The sequence below is a fragment of the Apium graveolens genome, chromosome 8, assembly GCF_009905375.1.
Source record: "Apium graveolens cultivar Ventura chromosome 8, ASM990537v1, whole genome shotgun sequence".
Classification (NCBI taxonomy): domain Eukaryota; kingdom Viridiplantae; phylum Streptophyta; class Magnoliopsida; order Apiales; family Apiaceae; genus Apium; species Apium graveolens.
In genome coordinates this window covers 130648206-130665092 of record NC_133654.1, presented here as the reverse complement: position 1 = coordinate 130665092, position 16887 = coordinate 130648206, and positions in this window count along the sequence as shown.

Here is a 16887-nt window from a genome sequence, read left to right as displayed (position 1 = left end):
TTATGTTTGCGGAAAAGTTGAAGAGATTTGTCATACTATGACTTTTCAGCCAACATTGTTGGAAAAGATAAAGAAATGTCAGGAAGAAGTGATGAAACAGAAGAATAATCAACTGATCGGAGAAGAGATTTGTACTCAAAGGGATGAACAAGGTATACTAAGGTTTTCCTCAAGAATTTGGATTCCTCATGTGACTAAATTGAAGAATGAGATATTGCAAGAAGCTCATAATTCTAGATTTTCAATCCATCCGGGAAGCACAAAGATGTACCAAGACTTGAAGCAGAACTTTTGGTGGCCAAATATGAAGCGAGAAGTAGCAGAATGGGTTGCGAAGTGCTATACTTGTCAGAAAAGTTAAGGCAAAACATCAAAGACCAAGTGGATTAATTCAGCCCTTAAAGATTCCAGAATGGAAGTGGGAAAACATTACCATGGACTTTACAGTAGGATTACCACGAATGAAATCCGGACATGACGCTATATGGGTTATAGTTGATCACCTTACAAAGTCAGCACATTTTCTTCTAATTAATGAAAGGTCTTCATTGGACCGATTGGTCCATCTGTATGTGCGTGAAATCATATTACGATATGGCATGCCTGTATCGATAGTTTCAGACAGAGATCCGCGATTTAATTTGAGATTAGGGAAGCAATTTTAAGAAAGTCTTGGCATAAAGTTAAACATGAGTATGACATATCATCCACAGACTGATGGTCAAAGTGAAAGGACAATTCAAACAATTAAAAACATGCTGCGTAGTTGTGTGATTGATTTTGCAGGAAGTTGGGACGACTACTTGCCATTGATAGAGTTCTCCTATAACAACAACTATCATTTCAGTATTGGCATGCCACCATACGAAGCCTTATATGGACGGAAGTGCAGATCACTAACCAGTTGGGATGAAGTGGGAGAAGGAAAGATTATAGGATCGAAATTGGTGCAACAAATGCATGAGACAGTCAAATTCATTCAGAAGATATTATTTGTTGCTCAAGATAGGTAAAGAAAGTATGCAGACCCTGCTTGTAAGGACATCATATTCCAAGTAGGTGAAGCCGTATTACTGAAGATATCACCGAGGAAAGGATTGTCTAGATTTAGAAAGAAAGGGAAGTTAGCACCTAGATATATTGGTCATTTTGAAATTTTGAGTCAAGTAGGTAAGGTGGCCTATGAATTAGCTTTGCCGCCTCAGTATCATCATGTGCATAATATGTTTCATGTGTCATTTCTTAAGAAGTATAATTCTGAAACCAACCATGTGATAGAGTATGAACTTATAGAGATTCAGACAGACCTGTCATTTATGGGGCAACCTGTCAAAATACTCGACTAGAAAGAGAAGAGTTTTAGAAATAAGTTGGTTAAGTTGGTAAGAGTACTTTGGAGAAATCCCAAGGTTGAAGAATCAACGTGGGAACTAGAGTCGGATATGCGTAACCGGTATCCTCACTAATTCTCCTAGATTCTGAGGATAGAATCCTTTAAGGGGGAGAGGATGTTACCACCAGTATTTCTAAAACTTATCTATATATAATTGTGTGTTTATAATGGAGATTTAAATTATGTTGAATTATAAATGTGGATGATCTATATGTTGAGTGCCTATAAATTAAGTGTTTAATGTATTAGTTTATATAAAAAAAATTGAAAGGAAAATCTTATTATTTAATATTTTTAAATGATAATCAAAAGTATTTCATTCTATATGAAAAAATGATTTTTAAAATCTTTTAACAACAAATTTTCAATTTTTATATCATTAAATTTCTAAAATCATAAGTTATTTTATTAAATTTATTTTATGATTTATGGGAGTGTATTTATTTTTATAGCAATTGTTTTATATAAATTAGTTAATTTTTAATTTGCAATTTACTTAGTTGCCCATGCATGTATTTTGCTCCCAAACACAAGTTAAGGGCAAACTTGGAAATTCTAACCCCACTAACTACTACTTTAATAGCCAAATTACTACCTTATCCTTGCATGCAAAATGACACAAGCTTGCTTGAGGGTTACTCTTGTCAATTCTCACTTCCACTCACTTTCTAGTCAAATCAAAACCATAAAAATCAAGTACAAGTTGTCATAATCACACTCACTTCACTCCACTCCACCCTCACCTCTCTTCTCCCTCTCCCTCTCTCGGTCCTCTCTCTCTCTCGGCCTTCACTCTCGGCCGAAGCCCCCCACCCCCCTTTGTCTTCATTTTTCATTCAAACATCCATCTTCCATTTAAGTAATCTTACTTCCCATATCTTGTTCTTTAATAATCCAAAGATTTTAGGGTAAAAAATCTATATATTGATCTTGCATGGTAGTGTTTTTTTAAACTCAAAGTGAACACCCTTGACTCTTGTGAATCTAAGGCTTTCACCAGGAGATATATTATCATAGGTTTGAGAATGGCTAGACATGAGTGTGTCACAGTCATGCAAATGTTTTTTTCACCCTAATCCATTCGGCCATGACTTGTTAGGAGCTGAATGGATGGTGTTCTTGTTGCCTTGTTGATTTTTTTATGTGTTTATGTGATAATAGCTTGGTTTTGGAAATAAAAACTTGATAAAACTCTTTGCATGCTAATGGATCACATTAGTTATGGGTAATGCTAGGCTTGCATGTCGATTCTATGATGAAATTTATATGGAAACCATATTATTTTTGGCTTGTAAGTTCGAAAGCATGCATGCATAGGTTCAACTCATAATTTTTGAAAGTTCTTGATTATTTGGATTGAGTTTTTTTAATAACATCTAATTTCAGTTAAGTTAGGATATTAATTATGATATGTGCTCCTTGTTATGTGTTTTTGATTCGTATATATATGGAGGATTTAAGTTGTTATTTTCGAAATTGAGATGACTTGTATTTAGTAAATTATTTTTACTCTTGTTTTGCTATATTGCACTCTAGGTAAGGATGATCTCCACTAAGCCAATATTGTGTGTGGGAGTGATAGTTTAGTAGGTTTCCTTGGTTGAGGTTTGGTTTGGTTTATGATTGATGTTTAGTTTGGTTTGTCAAGTGGGAAACATGGTGGAAAGGGGTACATTAAATTCTGTAGATTTTCAGTTTGGTCCCATGAGGTTTAGAGTGAGATTTGACCTTATCATTATAATGCACTTTGAGGCCCAATTCACCAGAAGCTATTACTAGGGGTATACTTCAAATTTTAGGTGTTTTTTAGAGGCTTGTAGATTGTTTGGTTAGGTGCACGAGTGAAAACACTAAATCTGTCCAGCAGGGGATAGTTTTACCGCAACCTAGAAATGGGGAGTTTTGACCATGTCATGGGTAGGACCTCACTAGGCCTTGGTTGGCCCTAGTTAGAGGGAGTGTCTGATTTGTTTTTCCAGCCATAGTTCGTAGGAATTGAGTTAGGATCATGTGTCACAAGTTAGTGCAAATCAGAACACTTTTCTATCCAGAAAATAGGGGAACATTGGACTTTAAGCTTAGGCCTAGGTAGGCGCAAGCTATGCCTTTAAGTCCCACCAAGTTTGGGAGTTACCATATAATCAAAAGAGTCTACTGTAGAAGTTTGGGAGGTAAACTTGAGGACTAAGGGTGTCAATTGTTCTCATAAACCCATTGGTGTCATCCTGAAATCACTATAATGAGCACATTCACTTAACTGGATTAAAGTCGAGTAAAGCTCCCAGTTGCTCCCACGTGCCAGTCAAGCCAAGCCTTTCTCAAGGCAAGTGTTTCACCCTATCTCTTTGTGTTTACACTGCAAGTGTGTGATAACCTAGCTTTTATATATGATGCGAGTATTCTAATTCACCTTGATATACCTGTATACATGACCCAAGTGGTTTCAAATCTATCTTTCGTATTACATGCAAAGGCCATGAACCCTCAAGTATCTTTTGCAAGTAGTTTAACTTTACTTGGAGATTGCTATGCAAGTAATTCAAAAGTCATACCATGTTAGTATACCAAAATAATTGTGATGCTTAACCCTGTATAAGTTGTATTTAGTAACCTTATCTTGACACCTAATAGTCAGTTATTCCTCAAAGTTGTTCATATATGCTTAATAACTCCATTCTTATCCTTAAACCATGAGACCCTATTATACTTTGAACTGATACTTACCTTCTTTATATTTTAAATACCTATGTCTTATCTGGAACCACTATATTGAACCTAGTTTGACTTAGTTCCTTTATACTATCTAGTAACCCTGTTAAACCGCAATACCAAATCCCGTGTGAATAGAAACTTTGCAATTCCATTCGATAAGGTATCAGTCTAATTGATCATGGCCTTAAAATTTATTGAACCTATTCCATGTGCTTTGAAGTTGATCTAGAACCCTTGATAAAGTCGTTCACTGTTTAAGAAATGAACTGTCACTTGGCATCGATTTTTAAAATAAAAAGTTAAAAGTGGATTTTCAGTCCCAAAGGGGGACAAATGTTTTCTTTAGATAGTGGATCCGGACTGAGATGCAAGTCCTTTCCGCTTTTAAATTATAGGCTTAAAGGTTTCCTAGGGATCCCATTAATGTTCTAGAACCCGGCGAGGTTCGGGATTACTTTGCGGCTGATCACCGGCTGTAATCCGTAGCGTCATAAAATGGTTTTTGATAAAGAAATGGTTTTTAATTGTTTTGTTACAAATAAATGATGCCATCACCCTGAAAGTTTAACTCATGTTATTATATTATTGGATCTTTCATTTCCACTGTTATCCTTTCATTTTTGTTTATGTATTATATAGCACTTGTTGAACATTTGGCTCACTACTTGTTTTCACCCTGATATTTCAGCTAGCAGATATGGTTGGATTCAAGCAGAACGCTTGTAAGACTTGTGATGTCGATTTGTATGTTCGAGCTCAGGTAGATTAGTGATCATTTTGTGTGAGGACTCGATACTGAAATCAGGTTGTAATAGTTAATAGTATTGGGCTGTTCCAAACCCTAAACTGTAAGATCTTGGTTTCGGTGTATATATTTCCATTTGTTAACTATTGTAATTATTTGTATAGTTTTCTTTTGTTAAAGTTGGGGTGTGACAATCAACATTAATCAGAAACTGAATTAAAATTGTATCTCACATTCAATCCAAAACAGATTTACTAGATAAATCATTTATTGTATGATTATCAAAACAATTTAGAAATAAGACGTCCTTTAATAAAACTTTGTTGCAGATGATAAAACTCTTTGATTGTCTAATAAAATCCATATTGGTGTAGTTATTAATCTCTACTTTATTCCATCTCCCTTCTTCCTTTCCTTCCTTCCTTCTCGTTGCTTTATCTTAACTCTTTAGCTCTTGAAAACATTATTTTCACTTTTCAATACAAATAATTTTTCATTTCTCTTGTCCATTATAATGGGCATATTCATCCAAGTAAAACCTCACACATTTGCAGCAATTTCTGAATCCTACTGGTGTCCTTACTTTTTCCAAATTCCTCATTGCTTTGATTTCGGATTTGAAAGTCACATCAAAATTTGACTTAATCTAATTGGAATTGATTTCCATCTAACTGACCATTAATTGGTAAAATTAACCAATTAACTCACTTAATTGATTAATTGCACCAAGTGATGACTAGCTAAATAAAATCAAAGACCAATTATATATAGTCAGATTGGCTATAACAACATCTTTCAAGAACCGAGATCACAATTATTTGGAGTATCAACAGGAATATCAATAACATATGGAAGTATACTTTCTATCTTTAAAAGCTGGGTAATTCTGAAAATTTGGACAACAACTCCTTTATATTATTGACTACCAGTCGGGCTCAAGCCGACACCAACAATCAATCAAACAACTAACAATCAACCCTCAAATATACCAATCCATTGCCACTTTCTAAACTTACCATTTCACCACATCATGTAATATTAATCAGTACAACCCATGTCTCTAGTTCAACTTAAGATTATAGCGAACAATTCTTATTATACCATACCTTTTTTTTCTCATATCTTCTGATTATAACAGAATATCACAACTAAGTACAATTACAAATTATTCTAGAATTATTCTAGTTTGTGTTTCAATTCAAGCTTTCTAATTAACAATTTATCGATTCTTGAGAACATACACTTGTTCTTATCAGTTAACTTGTTCAACTTTTGATAACCAACACATGGTCTCAACCAACACTCTTATAATCTTGTGAAAGAATTCCTTTGGTTTTAAAGCATCACTTTTTTAAAAAAATCACAGTTGAATTACCATATCTTCATCTCCACTTATGTCTGTTCACACTGAACTTCCTTCATTGGCTCAGTTATGAGCATCAAACTTACCATAACTCACTTGCTTAAGTGGAAAAGCCCAACCATTCCTTAAAGAACACACTCAAAGTTTATTCGCAACTAGCATTTCTTCGATCTTGAATCTTCATGACAGATATCTCTCTCATGATTGAGGTATGCTTCATCTCCACAACGTATTAATCGATTATCTTGTTATTATTAAGAGTTTCTTCACTTATTTCTGCTGTCCACTCGATAATTTTCCTTATCCGATATACGTAGCTTTACTTTCTTACTTCTCTAGTTAATTTATCTCATACGGTTCGCTAACTACTCCAATTCACGCCAAAATAGCATACCTGAAACGTATCATGTATACAGATTTCGGCCTCAGATTTGATGTCCTCGTAACAACCACGTTATTGGCATAATGGTTCTTCTCTGCACGTATATGTCCACCATTTATTGGCTTGCAATTATCCACACTCATCATATAACTCCATCTGCTACATGGGTTCATTTCACTTCCTTTTTAAAATATTCAAAGAATAGACCTTACACAAGAAGGAAATTTGTGTATATGATTCTGATTGGAAACCTTTTGTAAGGAATAAGAGTACAAGGAAACAATCAGAAAGATCCATGAATCAACAAATCATGATTTAAAGAAGAAAGAATGAATAATGATTTAGATATGAATGAGACAACCATATTTATTGTTACAACCGGCATTTCTGTGTAATATTAATTGTAAATTTAGTACAACTTTAAAAGCCAAAAGCCAATATATGCAACTATTGTATGCTTGTGTGAATGAGAACTCTGCGTCTTAAATTTTCGTTATGTGGTATATGAATTTTCAAAGCAAAAGTTTATTTATTTCTTTCATTTTTGATTTATTAGGAATATTTTAAACCTTGAATAAATTTCTCTTTAAAGGTTATTTTGTTCACAAATTTCAAAAGTAGTTTTATAAAATTTCTAAAAATCCAAATTATTTTATGGTATAAATTTTATAATTTTTGAACTTGTATTTTATTTTACAAAAATAAATCTTTATAAATGTTAGTTGTTATAATTAGCAAATTACATAGTTGTCCTTGCATGCAAATCCTTTCTATTCAATCCAAAAGGGCTAAAGAGACAATTACCACCCCACTAACTCTTATTTTTCTAGCCAAATTCCTCCTTTACCCTTGCATGCAAAATGATCCAAGTATAAGTGGAAGGGTAGTCATGTCAATTCCTATTCCCACTCACATTTGTCAAAACAAAAACCACAAAACAAGTAAAAGACATGATCATTTCACACATCACCCACACCACACTCTTTCTTCTCTCCCTCTCTCTCACTCTCGGCTCCTACCCCCTCACTCTCGAATTTTCAGCTGAAACCACCCCCCTCCCCATTTTCTTTCTTTCTTAATCAAGTTCCCACCTCCTACACAAGTAAATGTTACTTCCCATACCATGATCACATATATTTCAAAGAATTTTGAGTAGAAAGTTTAAGTTTTAAGGTTGCATATTAAGGTTTTAGTTGAAACTCAAAGTACAACCTTGATTCTTGTCAGTTTAAGGTTGTTTTTGAAAGGACTACAAGGAATGGTGAAGTGCCAAGTCTTGAGAAGGAAACTCTTGATGTTAAATGGCCATTCCCTTCTATTTTATTCGGCCATGACCATAGGGGAGCCGAATGAATGGTTCTTGAGACCATTCTTGTTGCTTTGTTCAATTTTTGCATATTTATGTGATAATGGCTTGAATTTTGTAGTAAAAATTTGATGAAACTCCTTGCATGCTAAGTGATCATCTAGATATAGCTCATGCTAGGCTTGCATGTAAATTTCTTGGTAAAACATATTTAGAAAACATGTTATTTGGCTTGCAAAACTCAAAGACATGCATGCATGTGGATTTCACTTAGAATGTTATAAGATTTTGATCATTTGGAAAGATTTTATTAGTAAGCTTTAATTTCAGTAGGAATAATGTGTTAATATTGATTAATGCTTCTTGATGCATGGTAATAAGTCGTGTATATCTTTTATAAAATGCATAACTTGTTGTTTCAAAAACTTGATGATTTGTGAGTTGTGAAATGTGGTTTCTTTTGTTTTGCCATGATTGCACCTAAGGTAAGGATGATCTCCACCAAGATTATTTTGAGTATAAGGGAGTTAGTTTATTAGATCACCATGTTTAAGTCTTGGTTTGGGTATTGGGTTGTTGGTGGTTGAGTTTATGAAGTCAAAACCTTGGAGAAAGGGGAGTTATAATTTCTGCAGAAAATCAGTTTAGTACCCTGAGGTTTAGAGTGAGTTTTGACCATGTCATTGATGTGCACTTTGAGGCCCAAGCCACCAGAAGTTAGTATTGGGAGTATATAAAAGGTTTTAGGTGTTGGTTGGAGGTTTGCATGTCATTTGGTTAGGTGCACAAGTAGAATAACAAAATCTGTCCAGCAGGGGACAGTTTTGTTGCAACTTAGAAATAGGGAGATTTGACTATGTCATGGGTAGGCCCTCATTAGGCCCTGTTGGGCCTTAGTTATAGGGAGTGTCAGAGAAGTTTTGCCAACCATAGTTCATAGGATATGAGTTAGAACCATGTGTCACAAGTTAATTCAAGTTAGGGTGTTTTCTGCCCAGGAAAACAGGGGAACCATGGACTTCGAGCTTAGGCCCAAGAAGGCCCAAGCCAGGCCCTTGAGCCACATCAAGTTGGGAGATGCCCTTAGGTCAGGAGAGTCTTGTGTAAGAGTTTTGAAGGAAAAACTATAGTTTAAGGGTGTCAAATGCACTCAAGAAACCATAGATGTCATTCTGAAATTTGCACCAGTGAACACTTTCACTCATCACATAGTTTTAGAACACTTAGGAGTGATGTCTTGGTTAACCACCATAGTTGTAAGATAGTATAAGGTCATTAGAATAAAAGGCACAAGTGAGGGTCAATAGGTCTTGGATAGTTTAGTAAAGACACATCGAGTTAGGAAGCCAAAATTAGAATACCTTGTCTAGTTTAGCGACCAAGTGACTTAAGTTGGGGGATCGAGATCATCCAAGCCTAGTGTTGCATTATGGTGTATATGGTGTTATTTGGTATTAATATATGATATGTGATTATGTGGCTATGTGTGTGCAACTATAAATTAAAGGTGAATATAAATTAAGTGCATATAGGCCGAAGTGCCATCTGTGTTTAAATTCGGGTTGTAAATAGGTTAAGTTGGTGAGAATATATTATAATAAGGATTATTATTATTTATGTAGGATCTCGAGACGAGGGAAAACTTGCCATAAAGGTCTAGTGAAGCTCCAGTTGCTCCTACCAGTCAGACCAGACCAACCTTTCTCAAGGCAAGTGATTCAACTTGTCCTTCATACTTACTGCTAATAGTTCATACATTGCTGCAACTATCCTGTGTCATTTAATATATTAAATCAAGCGTATCTTATGTTTATCTTTGAATTATATAAAAATGCCATGAACCCTCGAGTACGTTTTGCAAAGTGGTCTTATCATGATAGTATATTAAAGTAATTCAAATGTCAGGATAAAAGAAAGGGTAGTTATAACTCTTGGTTGATTCCCTTGATTAACATGTTGATGATTCCTAAGTATTGATATCTCATCCTGATACTTGAACCCCTATAGAACATTACCTTGAACCCTAAAAGCCAGATACTTATCAAAGTGATTCCTCATTGATTGATACCCCTCTTTCTTATCCTGAAGCTTGACAATTCTGATATATTCTGAGTTAAAGATCATTTCTGCATACCTTAACACCCTTAGTATTCATGAAGCTTATCTTCTTGATGATCCAGCACTTGAACCTTGATGAGAAACCATTGCTTTAAGCCCAATTTGGCATTACCCTTTATAATATCCAATAGCCTCACTAAATCCCCTTGTCCAATCTTTGATATATGAAAACCATTCAGTTACTTTAATAGAGTATAGTTTTGTGAGTCATGGCCCTGAGATTCGGTACCATATTTCCCGTGTTTCGAGTTGATCTATAATCCCTTGATAAAAAAATGTTTACTCTAAAAGAGATTTTGTTATAAATCGGCATCAGTTTTTGAAATAAATAAAATATGGGTTTTCAGTCCCAAAGGGGGATAAATGTTTTCTTTGAATAGTGGATCTGGACTGAGACGCGAGTCCTTTCCACACTTATATTAGGCTTAAAAGTTGCCTAGGGATTCCCATTAATGTTTTAGAACCCAGCGAGGTTCAGGATTACTTCGCGGCTGATCACCGGCTATAATCCGTAGCATCATAAAATAATTTTGATTAAGATATGATTTTTTTTATACCAACAAAATGATTCCATCACCCAAAATTTTATCTCTCATTATCATTGGTCATGTCCTCCCATTGACATTCTTTAATATATATCTCGATTTATGTTCTGTATCGTATTGTTTAGCACTTGTTGAGCATTTGGCTCACTCCTTGCTTTACCCTGATATTACAGCTAGCAGCTATGGTTAGATTCAAGCAGACTGCCCGTAAGACCTGTGATGCTGATGCCTATGTTCGAGCTCAGGTAGAATAAGTGATAGTAGTTTGTGTGAGGACTCGGTATTTAAAATCAGTTGTAATAGATGGTAGTGTTGGGCTGTTCCAAACCCTAAACTGTAAGATCTTGGATTTGGGTATATTTATTTATTATTAAATAATGTAATAGTTATATTTAATTTGTTGTTTAAGTTGGGGTGTGACAGCCCAAATAGGTTAAAGGATATATGTGTAGGTTCTAGATAATATGTGAGAGAGTAGGTTAAGTAAGTTTATTATTAATACTCCTCTTATTGGTTTATCAGCAAAGGGCGCATTCCTCGTCATCCTCTGGTTCGGACGACACTATTGCTTTCACCGTGTATGTTGAGTTGAGGCGCGAGTTTGACATGCTTCAGGGAAAGTACGACCGACTGATAGACCGACTGAAGAACGTGTACCCGGACAGCCGAAACTATGAAGGGAAGCCCAAGGAGCAGATGACTGCGAGATTTGAGACCTTGGTTCAGTACGTCAACACTAAGCTTGAGGAGATGCCAGCGCACCGGGACCGCACCAGCCAGTATGTCATTCAAATGGTGGCGGATGAGCTCCAAAGCATTGTGAAGACACTTCGAGAGGAAAAGACTACCAAGCCCCGTTCAGATGGAGTGGAGCCTTAGTTCTTTCCATTTACCTTTCATGTTGTTGTACTATTAGACTCCGTAGAATTTCCCAGTTGTTTCCGTTATTTCCTTTAAATAAGCCTGTTGATCCTAGAATCAGACTTTGTTCTAATCCCATGTATTGTGACCTTTAAATTTCAATAATCATGCTCTATTGTTCCAATTGCTCTCAACTATTATTATACACTTATATATGTATCATCATATCTGCTTAATTTGAAACCTGACCTCACATGTAAATAAGAATGCCATGCGATACCCTCGAATTGTTTTATTATTCATATCTGTTTTGACATAACTCTTATTTCAGGATCATGCCTCCCAAAAAGAAGAACCCAACAACCACATCCACCACAGACCCAAATATTCTTCGACTACTGGAAACTTTGCAACAGCAAACCAATGCTATAGCCCAACAACAACTAACTCTTCAACAGCGAATTGAAAACCAAGATAACCGTGAACCACACCAACCACCTGAACCACCAGTACCACCTAGACAAATTGTCACTTTCAAGGCTTTTCAGAATGTGAATCCACCTACATTTCATGATACCACTGATCCAGTAATAGCTAACACATGGATCAAGGAGATGGAAAGGGCTTTTGAGTTGGTACAGTTAGGAGACGATCAGAAGATGCCGTATGCTACTTACTTCTTGAAGGGCGAAGTCATCTATTGGTGGGAATCATTAAAAGCTATGGAAGCAACTCAACAGGTTTCTTGGGAGAGATTTAAGAAGTTATTTCTGGACAAGTATTACCCTAAGTACATGCAGAATCAGATGGAGCTTAAATTTTTGGAGCTGAAGCAAGGGAACATGACTGTACTGGAGTATGAGAAGAAGTTCACTGAGTTGTCAAGGTTTGTGACAAAGTATACCAGCACCGAGGAGGAAAAAGTGAAGAAATTTCAGTAAGGATTGGAGCCTTGGATCAGAGATAGAGTGGCTATGTTTGAGCTTGAAACTTATACGGGAGTAGTTCAGAAAGCTGCTCTGATTGAGAATAATGGGATGCAGTCAAGGAAGGAGAGGGATAACAAGAAGAGGAAGGTTCCATTATATGGAGAAAAGTCTGAAGCGGGAAGTTCACAAGATCGGAATGTAAAGAGGATCGGATTCCAGAAGGGTGGAAATTTTCAAAAGAAGGGAAATTTGGGTAAAAGGCAAGAATCAAAGGGGAACAACCAGGAAAGCCAAGGACAAGTTGGAGAAAACAGATTCCAGAGACCCGAATGCAAGCACTGTGGAAGAAGGCACCTCGAAGTGTGTAATAAGTTGAGCATGACATGTTATAGGTGCAATCAGAAGGGACATTTGGCGAATGAGTGCAAGATGCCGAATCCAGGAGTTACGTGCTATAAGTGTGGGAAAACTGGACACATAGCTAGGGAGTGCAAGGCAACCGGACCAGTCAAAGCTCTGATGAATGTGGCAAACACCAGTGCGAGCGTGCCAGTTGAGGTATTGACATTACCTCCACCACCTACACCAACCCCGCAAGCAACAACAAGGACATTTGATCTGAAGATGAAGGATGCTGTTCAGAATTCTGAGGTGATAGCAGGTACACTTTTACTCAATAATGTCAAAGCTAAAGTATTGATTGATTCGGGAGCAACAAGACCTTTCATATCAGAAACTTTAGTAGATAAGCTTCAATGTGATAAAATGATTATGAGCGAGGTAGTAAATATGGTAATTGCGAACCAAGAGAAGATTCCTGTGAATCAATTATGTCCGAAGTGTGAAATTGATATTTCGGGGTATAAATTTTCAGCCGACTTGATACTCTTCAAGTTGGGAGAGTTTGATATAATTTTAGGCATGGATTGGTTAGGAGAAATTAACGCTCAGATTAATTGTAAGACCAAGAAAGTGTATTTAAAGGCGAAGAGTGGAGAGAAGGTAGTATTTAAGGGGCAGAGGCAAGAACAACTATTTCTCACAATCGTTCAGGCTAAGAGGCTACTTAGAAAAGGTTGTGAGTCGTTCCTAGCGTATGTAGTGGATTCAGAAAAGGGCAACCCCAACATAGAAGATATCCCTGTAGTTAACAAGTTTCCTGATGTGTTTCCAGATGAACTACCAGGCTTACCACCAGATCGACAAATCGAGTTCGAGATCAACCTTGCTCCAGGCACGGAACCAGTTTCAAAGACCTCATATAGGATGGCACTAGCAGAAATGAAAGAGTTGGCAAGCCAACTACAAGAATTGTTAGATAAAGGAGTGATACAGCCAAGTACGTCACCATGGGGAGCACCTGTTCTGTTTGTCAAGAAGAAAGATGAGAGTATACGACTATGCATAGATTATCGAGAGTTGAATAAGGTAACGATCAAGAACCGCTACCCGCTACCTAGAATAGATGACCTTTTTAATCAGCTGAAAGGAGCAAAGTGCTTTTCAAAGATTGACTTGAGATCGGGATACCGTCAATTAAAGATCAAAAAAGAAGATATTCCTAAGACAGCATTTAGGACTAGATATGGGCATTATGAATTCCTAGTAATGCCATTTGGATTGACCAACGCCCCGGCCGCATTTATGGATCTGATGAATCGAGTATTTAAGAAGTATTTGGACAAGTTTGTCGAGGTATTCATTGATAACATCCTTATTTATTCTAAGTCGGAAGAAGAACATAAACAACACCTCTGGATAGCATTGGAAATACTTCGTCAAGAGAAGTTATATGCCAAGTTTACCAAATGTGAGTTTTGGTTAAAGGAAGTTCAATTTTTGGGGCATGTCATTGGAAATGAAGGAGTTAAAGTGGATCCAGCAAAGATTGAGGCAGTTATGAGTTGGGAGAGGCGAAAGACTCCTACGGAAGTGCGAAGTTTTCTAGGGTTGGCAGGATACTATAGAAGGTTCGTCAAGGATTTTTTGAAAGTCGCCACGCCATTGACCAAGTTAACCAGAAAGAATCAAAAGCTTGAATGGAGTGCAGAATGTGAGGATAGATTTCAAGAGTTGAAGCAGAGATTGGTAACAGCTCCGGTGTTAGTACTTCCAGATGACCAAGGAAACTTTGTGATATTCAGCGACGCTTCACATAAGGGATTGGGTTGTGTGTTAATGCAACACAGTAAGGTGATCGCGTATGCGTCAAGACAGTTAAAACCGCATGAGTTGAAGTACCCGACGCATGACTTGGAACTAGCCGCCATAGTATTCGCACTTAAGATTTGGAGACATTACCTCTACGGAGAAAAGTGTGAAATCTACACGGATCACAAGAGTTTAAAGTACATTTTCACTGAGAAGGAGCTCAATATGAGGCAGAGGAGATGGCTGGAATTGATCAAGGACTATGACTATTCGATAAATTACCATCCTGGAAAGGCGAATGTTATGGCCGATGCTCTAAGTAGGAAGGAGAGACTGAATATGATGACAACATCAAAGGAATTATCTGAAGAAATCAAGAGATTTGAACTGGAACTTTGTGATTGTGGAAAAGTTGAAGAAGTTTGTCGTGCAATGACTTTTCAGCCAACACTAGTGGAAAAGATAAAGAAATGTTAAGAAGAAGTAATGGAGAAAGTGAAGAATCAGTTTTCTGGAGAGGAGATTAATACTCAAAGGGATGAGCAAGGGATACTAAGGTTTTCTTCCAGAATATGGATTCCTCATGTACCTAAAATAAAGAATGGGAACCTACACGAAGCCCACAATTCAAAATTTTCAATCCACCCGGGAAGTACCAAGATGTATCGGGACTTAAAGAAAAACTTTTGGTGGCCAAATATGAAGCGAGACGTAGCGGAATGGGTTGCGAAGTGTTATACTTGTCAGAAAGTGAAGGCAGAACATCAACGACCAAGCGGATTAATTCAGCCCCTAAAGATTCCAGAATGGAAATGGGAAAATATCGCTATGGACTTTATAGTAGGACTACCGCGAACAAAATCCGGGCATGACGCTATATGGGTTATAGTTGACCGTCTTACAAAGTCAGCGCATTTCCTTCCAATTAACGAGAAGTCGTCATTAGACAAATTGGTTCATCTGTATGTGCGCGAAATCGTACTAAGGCATGGAGTACCTGTATCAATAGTTTCAGACAGAGATCCCCGATTTAACTCGAGATTTTGGAAGCAATTTCAAGAATGTCTTGGCACGAAATTGAATATGAGCACGGCGTACCACCCGCAGACTGATGGACAAAGTGAAAGGACAATTCAAACAATCGAAGACATGTTGCGCAGTTGTGCAATCGATTTTGCAGGAAGTTGGGACGACCACTTGCCGTTGATTGAATTCTCTTACAACAATAGCTATCATTCCAGTATCGGCATGCCACCATACAAAGCTTTGTACGGGCGAAAATGTAGATCACCAACAAGTTGGGATGAAGTAGGAGAAGGAAGGATTCTCGGCTCGAAATTGGTACAACAATTGTATGACTCAGTCAAGTTAATTCAGAAAAGGCTACTTGCTGCTCAAGATAGACAGAGGAAGTATGCGGATCCAGCACGTAAGGATGTTCAATTCCAAATTGGCGAAGCTATTTTGTTGAAGGTGTCACCTAGAAAAGGGTTGTCTAGATTTGGCAAGAAAGGGAAGTCAGCACCTAGATACATAGGTCCTTTTGAAATTTTGAGTCAAGTAGGGAAGGTGGCCTATGAGTTGGCCTTACCACCTCAGTATCAGCACGTGCATAATGTGTTCCATGTGTCATTGCTTAAGAAGTACAATCCTGACGCTAGCCATGTAATAGAATATGAACCAGTAGAAATTCAGGCAGACCTGTCAATTATGGAGCAACCGGTCAAAATACTCGACTGGCAAGAGAAGAGTCTTAGAAACAAGTCAGTAAAGTTAGTAAAAGTACTTTGGAGGAACCCTAAGGTCGAAGAATCGACTTGGGAGTTAGAGTCTGATATGCGTTCCCGGTATCCTCATCTGTTCTCTTAGATTCTGGGGACAGAACCCCTTAAGGGGGAGAGGATGTTACAACCGGCATTTCTGTGTAATATTAATTGTAAATTTAGTACAACTTTAAAAGCCGAATGCCAATATATGCAACTATTGTATGCTTGTGTGAATGAGAACTCTGTCTTAAATTTTCGTTATGTGGTATATGAATTTTCAAAGCAAAAGTTTATTTATTTCTTTCATTTTTGATTTATAAGGAATATTTTAAACCTTGAATAAATTTCTCTTTAAAGGTTATTTTGTTCACAAATTTCAAAAGTAGTTTTATAAAATTTCTAAAAATCTGAATTATTTTATGGTATAAATTTTATAATTTTTGAACTTGTGTTTTATTTTACAAAAATAAATCTTTATAAATGTTAGTTGTTATAATTAGCAAATTACATAGTTGTCCTTGCATGCAAATCCTTTCTATTCAATCCAAAAGGGCTAAAGGGACAATTACCACCCCACTAACTCTTATTTTTCTAGCCAAATTCCTCATTTACCCTT